Below are 7734 nucleotides of genomic sequence, written 5' to 3'. Positions count from 1 at the left end.
CCTGAGTAGGGAAGAAAATCGGAGCCCAGCCCGAAACGGGCGTTATTTTTTAATACAATTTGTGGAAGGAGGGAAACCAAATCAATTCCCAGATGGAGGGGGAAGCCCAGCGCAGGGGGAAACTTTGTGAGATGCCCGAGCAGCCCGGCGGAAAAACCCGCGCCTTGCGCTGCTCCTGCGTGAGCCCCGGCTTGAATCCACACTCAGGAAATGCCAGGGAGACTTTGCCCCTAATCCGTGCTTATCAAGCAAAAATTAAAAAAAAAAAAATTAAAAAATTAAAGAAAATTAAAAAAAAATTTTTAAATGCTTATAAAACCGCAGGTAACAAGGGAACTCGCTGTCCAGCGCGGGGATCTCCGCTCCGGCGGGGGTTTTGTTGTTGATAAAATGCAAGAATTCGGTAGTTACCTGTGCAACACTCCCGGGGCCGGGGCCGGAGCGCTCGGAGCCCGGCACCGGCTCCGTGCGTGTCCCCGAATCCCCGGGATGCTCCCGGGGCGGGCAGAGGGCACCGCGCCCTTTGGGGAGGGGGTCCCGGGCTGCAGAAGGAGCCCCCGCACCGGGGCCGGGCCGTGCTGCTCGCCGGCCGTTCATGGCAAAGGGAGAAAAAGAAATTTATTTGAATTAAGGAGAGGATTGGGGCCCCAGCCGGGCGTGTCTGCCCGCCCTGAGCGCTTCGTGCCCCCGCGGCTCGGCTGCTTTGCCCCAAAACCACCCAAATACCCTCAAATAACCTTTTTTCCCCCCCGTTATCCCCGTTCCCCCGCACCCCCCAAGGTTCTCTCTTCCCCGCTCCTCCGTGGCTGCGGAGAGAGAGAGGTTGCCATATTTGCATATATGGTAATGAGCTCCTAATTGCCAGGCTTGCTGCGCTTCGCCGATCGATTTCGAGCAACGCAGAGGTTAAGGAAGCTTGGAACCAGCGCGGCTCTCGGCTCCCCCCAGCCCCGGAGCCCCTCGGAGCCCCCCCGCGCCACCGAGCTGGCCCCGCATTTGCATCCCAACTTTTTTTAACTCTCACACGTACACTTTACGTATGGGCTACGTGGAGCCTCCTCGGCCGCTCCTATATATCCTTACGCCGGGCACGGCCCCCGCTCCTCCGCCGGCGGCTCCGGGCTCGGGGCCACCGCCGAGAGCCGCGGGAGAGCCGGGCAGGTGAGGGCAGGGCACTGAGGGCACTGCGGGCACTGAGGGCACTGAGGGCACTGAGGGCAGGGCACAGTGGGCACGGCAGTGAGGGCAGGGCAGGTGAGGGCAATTTGGGCAGGGCACAGTGGGCAGGTGAGTGAGGGCAGCCTGGGCAAGCAAGGAGGGCAGGCAGAGCCATGCGGGCAGCCTGGCATTGGAGAGAGGACAGGCAGAGCCGTGAGGGTAACCTGGCACTGAAGGGAGGGCAGGCAGAGCCGTGCGGGCAGCCTGGCATTGGAGAGAGGACAGGCAGAGCCATGCGGCCAGCCTGGCATTGGAGAGAGGACAGGCAGAGCCGTGAGGGTAACCTGGCACTGAAGGGAGGGCAGGCAGAGCCGTGCGGGCAGCCTGGCATTGGAGGGAGGACAGGCAGAGCCGTGCAGGCAAGTTGGCACGCCGGGCACTGAAGGAAGGGCAGGCAGAGCTGTGCGGGCAGCCTGGCACTGAAGGGAGGGCAGGCAGAGCCATGCGGGCAGCCTGGCATTGAAGGGAGGGCAGGCAGAGCCGTGAGGGTAGCCTGGCACTGAAGGGAGGGCAGGCAGAGCAGTGCAGGCCGGTTGGCACTGAAGAGAAGACAGACAGAGCCGTGCAGGCAGGTTGGCACCAAAGGAAGGGCAAGAAGAGCCGTGCGGGCAGGTTGGCACGCAGGGCACCAAAGGGAGGGCAGGCAGAGCCGTGCGGGCAGGTTGGCACTGAAGGCAGGAGCACCGGGCGCATCCAGGTGCGTGAAGAAGCCGGGGTGAGGAAAACGGGAGGCCGTGTCCTGCTCCCCCGGCCGAGCATCGCCCACCCACCCCCGCCCCGCCGAGCCCCCGCAGCCTCCCGCGCCGCGCGGGGCCGGCCCCGCACAGCCGGACAAACAATGTGAGACTTGGCGGAACAAAAGCGGCGGGGCTTGGGTTGCTGAACACGTCTGAGGCCAGACGAGCCGCGCGATTTATTGGACTCGGTGAGAAAACCATAATAAAAAAAAAAAAAAAGTAAAGGGGGGACGGGGGTGGAGGGGGGAGAGGACTCTCAAAGCGTCTTTATGATGGGCTGGGGGCCGCGGGCTGCGGGGCCGGTGGGAAATGCCCCGGGAGCGGGTCCAGCTCCTGCCTGGGGCCGGGATGCGGGGTCGGAGCTGCTCCCAAAGCCGCGGGGCAGGGGGAGCTTCCTTCCCTTTTCTCTTTCCTTCCCTTTTCCCTTTCCTGCGCTTTTCCCTTTCCTTCTCTTTCCCTTTCCTTCCCTTTTCCCTTTCCTCCCCTTTTCCTTTTCCCCTCCTTTTCCCTTTCCTCCCCTTTTCCCTTTCCCCTTTCTTTCCCTTTTCCCTTTCCATTCCTTTTCCCTTTCCATTCCTTTTCCCTTTCCTCCTCTTTTCCCTTTCCATCCCTTTTCCCTTTCCATCCCTTTTCCCTTTCCTCTCCTTTTCCCTTTTCATTTCTTTTCCCTTTCCTCCTCTTTTCCCTTTCCATTCCTTTTCCCTTTCCTCTCCATTTCCCTTTCCCCCCCTTTCCCCTTTTCCCTTTTCCCTTTTCCCTTTTCCCTTTTCCCTTTTCTCCGTCCCGCGGCATCCGAGCTGAGAAACTTCGGTGCCCTTTCCTCCCCATTTCCCTTTCCCCCCCTTTCCCCTTTCCCCTTTTCCCTTTTCCCTTTTCCCTTTTCCCTTTTCCCTTTCCTCCGTCCCGTGGCATCCGAGCTGAGAAACTTCGGTGCCGGCCGAGCGCGTCCATCCCACGGCCCCGCGCTGTTCTCTCGGCCCGCGGGTGCCCCGGAGCCACTTTGGGTGAGGGATTCACTTCTTCCACCTTGTGCCGGCTGGGGAATCCAGATTTGGGGTTCGGAGCCCCCCCGGCAGCCCCCGCCGTGCCCCGGGGCTTTGTGCCTTGTCCAGGGGATGCTCTGGGTGCCTCCCGGGGGGGCAGGAGGAGGCACCCCCAAATCCTGGCTGCCGGGGGTCGGGCAGAGCCGGGGGGACACGGACACCCGTGGGGAGCGGGGAGCGAAGGCTCCCGGTGCCCCCCAGCACCGGGCAGGGTTTTGGGAGGGGCGGGATGCGCAGAGCTGGATCCCAAATTTGGGATAAGCGAATGAAACGCGCGTGGAAATAAACCCAGAGCAAAGGTTCTGCACATCCTCCTGCACCGCCCGCGGCAGAGCCAAGGGGGAACGGCTCCTCCCCACCTCGGGAACTTCTCCCCGTGCGGCTTTTCTGAAATTTCTCTCCCCACCACCACAACGAGGTGGGAGCCGCTCCGTTAATATCCCAAACCCCGAGAATTCCTGCCCTGGAGAGGCCCCGCCGAGGCTCCCGCTCCTCAGGCCGTGCAGGGAACCCAAATTAAACGGGTTAAGGGGTTTTTTTAAGAAGTTATTGAAGCCAAACGTGATGCCCCGGCCGAAATCCTCCTCTCGGTTGCAGCGGGCCCGGGTGTTCCGATCCTGCCGCCGTATGGGATTTTTTTCGAGGTTTTTTGTAATTTTTTTTCCTGCCAAAAATTCTTCAATCTTCATTTTCATTTTAATTTTTATTTTAACTTATATTTTAGTTCTTATTGTCCTTTTTTTGTTGTTGTTGTTTTGGTTTTGGTCTTTAAAAGCCTCATCCCTGCAGTCTGTCCTTGATTCTTTCCTCAGCGAGGGGAAGGAGCTGCGCTCAGAGAGTGAACAGGGAAAAATCAACCCGGGCTTATTTTGGGCTATTTTTCGGGTCGTACGTGCACTCCTGCAAAAAAACCCCACATAGTACCCAGCGGCTCAGGTCCTGCCCAGCTCGGCTCCGTTTTTAGCCCCCCGAAAATTAAGTTTTTATATATGCACTGGTGTGCGTGGAAGTTTTAAGGCTGGAAATCCTCAAATCTGCCGTTCCAAGGGAGATCCCGCGGTCGCGGCGGCGGCTCCTTCTGCTTCCTCGCGGTTTGGATTGGTTTCTTTTTCCCCAGAAAGACAGCAAAGCACGGAGCGGGTTTTTATTTGTCAAGGCACTCAGAACACACCCGAGCATTTTCTGCAAATCGCTCGTGCCCTTCCTTAAATCCTCCCAGATCGGGCTGGTTCTAACGCGATGTTAAATAAAATTAGAAATAAAAATGCACTGTCATCGGGGTAATCCCAGGGTGAATCCAAATTTGAAAGCGAAATCCCTGTCTTTGCAGCCTTTTTCAGAATAAATCGCAAAATTCGCCGTGGTTTTGTTTTTTTTTTTTCTTTTTTTGGCAGGTTAAAAAAAAATAATAATTTCTGGAGGGGGCTGAAATAGAAATTAAGAATAAAAAAATGCAGGTGAATTTAATAAAGAGGAGAATCAAAAGAGGGGAATCAAAAGAGGGGCAGGCGTGCGGTCGTGTCCCTAAAATCCCATTTCGGTGGCGGTGGGGAATGGTCAAAGCCGGCCCCGCCGGGACCCCACCGAGCTGCCCCACGGCCCCGGGGGCTGCGTGGGCACCGCTGCCCCTTTAACCCCCTCCTCTTCTCGGCCTTTTCTTCCAGGAGAGCCCCGGCCCCGGCCCCCCGTGCCCACCGAGGAGCAGCCGCTGGCCCAGGTGGGTGCTGGGGAACCACGGAGGGAGAAAAATCACGGGCAGAGCCCAGCCCGGGCTGCGGGGGCGCGGGGGGCGAGCCCCTGGCCCCAACAGGAGCTGCAGGCTGTGATTTGGGTGGGAGGACCCCCCAACAGGAGCTGGAGGCTGTGATTTGGGTGGGGGTGCAGGAGGGAGCACCCCTGGGTGCCTCCATGGGTGCTGCAGCCCCTCCTTGCCCCGTCACTCTCAGAGTCTTCCCAAAATCTGCGGTTTTCCCCCCAGCTAAGCCTGGAAGTGGAAGAAAAGAAAGGGGAAAGGTGCAGAACAAACCCCCCAAAGCCTTTTGTTCTGGGGGGCTCACAGAGAGCCGGGCAGGGGGCACGGGGAGGGGCTGTCGGCGGAGCAGCCTGAGGAGCAGAGCCCCAGGGCTGTTTTGGGGTTTTTTTCACACCCCCAACCCCCTTTCCCCACTCCAGTGCTGGGCCTAGACCAGTGGGTTCCTATTTTCCCAGTGGGGGCAACTGGGAGAGGGGGTCCTGGCAGGTGGGACACGCTGTGGTGGCAGCAGGAGAATCCAGCTCCAGAAAGAGACAAAAGCCATGAGTAACTTCCCAGCCCAAACTCACAGACCCAAAACCAGCTGGGAAAAAAAAAAATAATAATTCCAAGGTAAAGAAACCTTTAAGAGAAAATGAAAAAATCCCAGCTCCAATGCTCTGTTCTTGTTCAAGGTAAAATCATGGGGGTTTTTTGTTGTTGTTTTTTTAATTTATTTTTTTTAATGGGATCTATATTATAGCAAGGAAACCAAAGGGTAATTAACAGCGGGGTTAAAACCACAGAAGTAAAGCGGCATTTGGTTCCATCCGGGCTCTGCAGAGCGCGGCCAGGCCCTGGCGCTGGCCCTGGGGGTGTTTCCCCTCCCCGAGAGGGGGACGCCGGGGAGGCTGAGCCTGGGGGGCACGGAGGTGGCAGTGTGGCTCTGCGGCGCAGGGCACACTCGGCGTGCCCAGGCCGCCAGCGGTGGCCGGTGGCGCCGGGGGTGGTGGCGATGGCCACGGGAATGAGCCAAGTCCAGGCCATGAGCGTGGCGATGATGATGATGATGATGATGATGATGAGGGTGGTGTTGGCGCTCCAGGGCGATGCTGGAGGCGCCGATGGCGGTGGCGCCGGGCGGCGGGGTCGGTGGCGGTACCGGGGGTTCCGGGGGTACCGGGGGTTTTTGGGGGGGGGTGCCGGCGGCGGCGGCGCGCGTGTGCGCGCGGCCCCTCCCCGGCCCATTGATGAAGCGGGAGCGCTGCAGAGGGGTGGGAACGGCCCGGGTGACGTCAGGCGGGCGCGGACCAATCAGCGGCGGCGGCGAGGGCCGGGAGTGTGAAAGCATGAATGAAAAGTGCCGCGCGCCGCTCCCCCCGGCGCAGAGGCTGCGGGCAGCGGCTGCGGGCAGCAGGTACGAGCCGAGCCGAGCCCAGCCGCCGGCAGGGCCCCCGAGCCCCCCGCAGCAGCCGCGGGGTCTCGGCGGAGCGAGGGCTCCGCAGCGCCAAGGGTGAAAGAGGGATGCAGGTGAAAGAGGGATGCAGGTGAAAGGGGGATGGAGCCCGGGCAGGTCGCTGGGCGAGGGGAGGGACGCGGGGGTGGAGGAGGGCGGCAGGGATCGCGGGGTGCCACGGGGGGAGGAGAGGGATGCGGGTTCCTCGCCCGAGGGATGCTCCGGAGCGGAGGAACGGCGCGGGGGGGTGCACGGTCCTCGCCCAGAGGAAGGAAAGGGTGGAGGGACGCGGGTCACTCTGGAGAAGGAGAATGAGGGTCCCCCCCGCGCCCCCGGAGGAAGGAGGGATGGAGGGGAGCAGAGCCCCCGAAGCAAGGACGGAGGGATGCGCGTTCCCCGCGAAAGAAGAAAGGACGGAGGGATGCGGGGAGAGGGCGCGAGGGATGCGGTTCCCTGGCGGGGAAAGCCGCGCTCTCCCCCGAGCGAACGGAGGGATGCGGGTCCCGGTCCCTGGCCGAGATGCGCGGTCCTCGCTCAGGGCCGGGGTCCTGAGCCGCGAGCAGGAGTCGCTCCCTTCCTTCTTTCCTCCCTTCCATCCCTTTCATCATTTCCTCCGTGTTTTCTGTGTTTATTCATCGCTATTCCCCCCGATCTTGGCTGAATCCAAAGCATCACAAGTTACTATTTATACGAACCGGCAGGTTTTTCTCGCAGTCATTTTGTTTGGAGAGCGTTAAACGCATTTGTGGGTGGGGAAATGTCCTTTTGGTCTTTTATGCATATTTTAAGTTGTGGGTGCAAATTATATTTGCTTTGATTATTACCAGTTTGAATGCATTAATTTGATAGTTATTAAAAATAATGTGGGCTTAATTCTCGGCACCTGCAGAATATCATTTGGTTTGCAAATGAAACAAATTGAAACTCGGCAGAAAATAGGCAGCCCTTGCGTGGTTATCCTGTAATTCTGCTCCAAATTGTGTTTCCTGGGGGCCTGATCCTGCCTGTCCCAGCGATGCTCAGGGCTGCAGGAGCAGGGCTGTAGCTGTGTGAAGATATTACGGATCTGGCTGCTAATATTTGCATCTCTTTTTATTCGTTTTCCTCCCTCGTTCCTTCCTTAAAAGCCACGTGCCCCCGAGCCCCTGGAGAAGAGGAGGTTGGCTTTTTCCTGCTGATGCTGTAGACTCCAGGGGTTGGTTGTTATCTTTGGTTATCTAGCTGTATGAGTGGTGTCGATTCTTCATAAAGCTAGATAACCGAAAGTAAAAATAACCCCATTACACGCCTGAGGAGGATGTGGAGAAGAAAGGAAATTCATCAAAAGGAAGAGGAGGAAAAGAAAAATATATATTAAAAAAAAAAAAAGAAACAAACAAACAAAAAAAAAAGAAACAAAAAAAAGAAGAGAAAGGAAATGAGAGGCGGAAAAAATGGGGGAAAAGACAACTTTCAGAGACTGGAATTAAAACCCGAGGTAGGATTTTTTTTTTTTTTTTTTTTTTTTTTTTTTTTTAAAACATTTTTTCCCCCCTAATTTTTTTTTTT

General features: G+C 57.8%; 1 long non-coding RNA gene across 4 annotated transcripts in view; it reads left to right on the top strand.

Annotated features, from left to right (window-relative positions):
* Positions 1-1902: 1902 nt before the first annotated feature.
* LOC120498926 overlaps positions 1903-7734 on the top strand; it is a 29452-nt gene continuing 23620 nt past the window's right edge. For 3 of the 4 annotated variants that reach the window (XR_005626775.1, XR_005626776.1, XR_005626777.1), the window contains exon 1: positions 7512-7663. This is a non-coding gene — a long non-coding RNA (uncharacterized LOC120498926). Of the gene's footprint in view, positions 2144-4662; positions 4716-7511; positions 7664-7734 lie in introns of those variants that run through there. The other variant, XR_005626778.1, reaches the window with a different exon arrangement.

This window comes from Passer montanus, unplaced genomic scaffold (assembly GCF_014805655.1).
Source record: "Passer montanus isolate IOZ18808 unplaced genomic scaffold, ASM1480565v1 scaffold154, whole genome shotgun sequence".
In the NCBI taxonomy this organism is placed as follows: domain Eukaryota; kingdom Metazoa; phylum Chordata; class Aves; order Passeriformes; family Passeridae; genus Passer; species Passer montanus.
This window is presented reverse-complemented; position numbering and strand designations above follow the sequence as displayed.